We start from the raw sequence: 4208 nt of genomic DNA, 5'->3' as shown, positions 1-4208 counted from the left end.
TCTCTCTCTCTCTCTCTCTCTCTCTCTCTCTCTCTCTCTCTCTCTCTCTCTCTCGGCCTGATCATCCTCACCAACAGTCGCTGTTTTTCCTTTTTCATTAAAAAAAAAAAAATGAAACCAGGTTCAGCTCATTATTGGTCATTTAAACAAATGTAGTTTAGTCAAAAAGACCAAAGCCCACGTCATCATCCGACTCCTCAGATTCTTCTTTCTTTGCTTCCACCTTCCTCTTTTCAGCTAGGGTAGCAGCGGTGGACAAGGCAGGACCACCAGCAGAAGCAGATCCAGCTGCTGGAGCGGGTTCACCAGCCCCTATATCGCAGATGAGGCTCTTGGTGTTGACTTTGGGAGGTCCTGTGCAAACAAGCCAGGCCAGAAAGGTTCAACATTGACACCAGATGCTTTAATGAAGGCATTGATCTTAACCTCTGTGACTGTCACCTCACCAAGGTAGTGCAATAAAGGCCAAGTAGATGCAGGTGAATTGGGAGACAGAGGCCATGTTGTGCACTGCCTGCATCACATTGTGCTAGTTGTGGCATGAAGTGAGGCCCTCATCCCAGTGTGACCATAGCTTCTTCAAAAGGACCTTGCTCCTTGGAAGCATCTGAGGAAAGGCATGTTTTGTCGTTTTAGGCCAACCATTCTAATCATTGCAAGAAGACATCTCAGGGAGGCATTTATGTGCTCTCCCTGGGGGAAAAAGTGATGCTTTCATATTTTTGTATTTTTTTTTCTTAGTTTTAATTCATTGACTTTTAGGTGTGATTTTGAGAATTCCCTCTGCTTATCTTAACTTTTTTTTTTCTTAGCTTAGCAAAGATGATATTAAACCACTGTTTTCATTATTTTTTCTGCACTAAAAGTATTGTTTTAAATGTGTTCTTTCACTGTACTTTGCTAGGAACCCATAATTTTATCAAGAAATCTTTAATGTTCATTAATGTCTAGATATTTTACCACATTTGAGTTGCTAAAAGTTTCAAAAATTGTATTTGGTTATTTATTTTACTTTCCAAATGTCTGAGAAACCCATGTTCAATTCTTCTCTTGTTATGGATATACAATTTGTCTTGCAGTGTCAGAAGTCAAAGCTGTGTTCTTTCTGACTTAATATTTTATCTAGGTTTCTTCTGTGGCCTAATATATGCTAATTGTTTTCATAAATGCTTAAATGTGCTTAAAATTATTTAGTTTCCCTTTGAAGAAAAATGAAGATGAGACCATTACTTAGTGAATTATACTCACTGTAACTTTCCAAATTCATGTTCTATTTTATCCTCTTGCTCTGAGTCTAAGTTGCTGACATAATATACATCTCTACAAATGAAATGGAGTGTAAAACTAATTGATTAATTAAAAACTAATGGAGTTATAATTATTGGTGAAATTTACATAAAAATTTAAAGACAAAAGTTAAAGATGTATCAGGAAAATTATGAATAAAAAAGAAAACATTAAATTTTCCATGTTTCAGACAAGACAGTCAGTCTGTGTCACTCCATCTTTAATGATGTGAAATGAAAATATTCAATTAATGTTGATAGCTGATAGTACAACTAAAAATACTTTGTAAGCTACTTTAAAGCTGCCAAGATATGATGAAGGAGCTGAAAGTCCCCAAAGAAAATAGAAATTTGATATCAACAAAAAACTTTAAGAGAGATTTATAAGATAGGGCCATTATTAAAATACCACTATTACAAGTGAATGAAGAGATCCATAGTAGAACTTATTGAGATAACCTACCCTCAAAACACAGGGTATCAAATGGCTATGTAGGTGTGTACCTGTATTTTCAATTGTTAATTGCTGTGCTGGCAGAGCCAAATGCTGTCAGGATATTTGGTATTGTCATAGAATACCATAGAAGGGCGTCGAATACTTGTCCTTCCTCACCTGTGCAAAAGATGATTGTCTAAGATTTTCATGTTTAAAAGCAACCAGTCTTGGTGAAGATGGCCCTCAATACCAAAAGGCACCAAAGGGAGATGAGCCATGTGCTGTCCTGATGCTGATTGGTGATAATTGGATGAATAAGAAATGTGATTCTCTTCTATTTTGGTAGAATAAGGAACTGGCAACTGAGGCTGGGCCAGAAGGACAGGGCAAAGGGGAAAAAGAGAAAAACGGGCTGGGAGGAAGCAGAATGATTCAACTCACCTGTTCTAGCCCAAACTCCTCTCCAAAGTGACTGATTCTGTCTTCTCTTGACTTCTGACTGAATCTCTCTGCTTGGCTTCAAACTAACTCTGGAAATCTGTTCTAATCTTCTGATTTTTTTTTTCTCATTCTATGGCTCTAATGAGCAACATTTTCTTCACCTGCAATCTCTTTCTGTCTGTCTCTGTCTCTGTCTCTGTCTCTGTCTCTGTCTCTCTCTGTGTGTGTGTGTGTCTGTCCCTCTCTGTCTCTCTCTGTCTCTGTCTCTCTCTGTCTCTGTCTGTCTGTCTGTCTCTCTCTCTCCCTCCCTCCCTCCATCCCTCCCTTAAGTAACCTATTTCCTGCCCTTTCTCAGGAGAATTAGGCATATCCTACCTCTGATTCATTTCATCAAATCTTTCTTTGAGTTGTCACTTTGTCTTCCCCTCAATAAGACATCAATTTCAAACATGGCTGTTTTCTTCTACAAACCGGCCTTACCTACATTTTTTGAGATTAAATGTACGTACTAAGGGCATGTCTGTATTGTAGCCAGAGGGAGGAAAAATGTGTAGTGTGTCTGAATTCCTGCCAGATTACCCAGACCTAGGTCTTATATGTAATCTACTGCCCAAGCAGCCACAGTGCTAGATTTAAATTATTCTACATAGAATGACTAAAAACAAACAAACAAACAAAAACAGTACTAATGATGATTAAAATTATGGAGCAAACCCTAACAGAAATATACATCAGAGCAGTTTGTTAGTCAGAGGTTTAGTTAATTTAAAATCGGAAAGTTGTATTTTTATTACAGTTTAGCACATTTCAGCCAACTCAGAATTAATCTTATTGCATTGGTTCTGTGGTAATACAGAACAGAGTGGCAGGGTGCATGTGATAGGGTCAAGCTGCTCTGCTCATCCCATGAAGCTAAAAGGAAGATATCAAAGGTCACAATTTCCTGTGTGTGTACACCACGAACACCTGAAGTCTTTCTCCTTCGCATTGGATCCTATGCCAGGGAACTCAGCCTGCTGCACAGGGAGACCTTTAAGATTCAAACTAGAGTTTGAATCAACTTTGGAAAATATTCATCAGTATCTACTGACACCCATTCTACCAAAAGGTAGAGGCTGGCCATTGTAAATCTGAAAACACAAAATCCAAGTGCTCCAGAAACTAAAACTTTGGAACACAGTGATAGAATACCATAGCAGGTGTATGTAATGAAAATCATTTGAAAATGTGAAGAATTTGAGAGATAATGAGGGACACATGACAGGAGTTGGGGAAAAGGTGGCAGGCTAAACAAATACAGTGTTCGTGGATGTAATTCCAAATAAATAAATACTAAAAAAATCCAAATCTAGCATATTAAGCCACATTTTAAAATTAGTGATTTAAAATCATAATATTTTTTTCTGTAAGTCTGTGACTCAGTTGGATGTTCCATTTTGTGGTCTTGTCTGAATTCACTCATTGTGCTATGATCTTGCTTGGATCCTCATGTACAAAACAACCTTTTGAGTACATTGCTGTCTGTCAATGGGGTACCTCGATACTACTATCCTTCAAGACTGATCTTCAGTAGCCTCCACTGAATTTTTCACACCATGGTGTTCCAAGGGCTCAATAAAGGAAGTGTGGAAATTACAAAATAAACTGGAAATTTGGACAGTATTATTTTCATAATAATCAATGTGAACATAAACATAAAGCAAACTCGACTAAAGAAACATGATCCAGGGAATGGAGAATCACCTTAGTGGTTAAAGTATCTGGTACTCTTGAGCGACACCTAGATATGACTTGTACCAGTCAGACAACAAACTGTAATGTCTGTAAATCCATTTCAAAGGAATCTAACACTCTTTTCTGGCTTCTGCAGGTACCAGACACACATGATAGGAGATGCCTTTACCACTGACATAAAAACCCCAGCCCTTGGCTTTTTTTTTTTTTTTACATCTTTTCCTCAATTACATTTCCAATGCTATCCCAAAAGTCCCCCATACCCTACCCCCTACTTCCCTACCCACCCATTCCCATTTTTTTGGCCATGG

This window comes from Mus caroli, chromosome 6 (genome assembly GCF_900094665.2).
Source record: "Mus caroli chromosome 6, CAROLI_EIJ_v1.1, whole genome shotgun sequence".
In the NCBI taxonomy this organism is placed as follows: domain Eukaryota; kingdom Metazoa; phylum Chordata; class Mammalia; order Rodentia; family Muridae; genus Mus; species Mus caroli.
The sequence above is the reverse complement of the archived record's forward strand: the minus strand, read 5'-3'. Positions refer to the sequence as shown.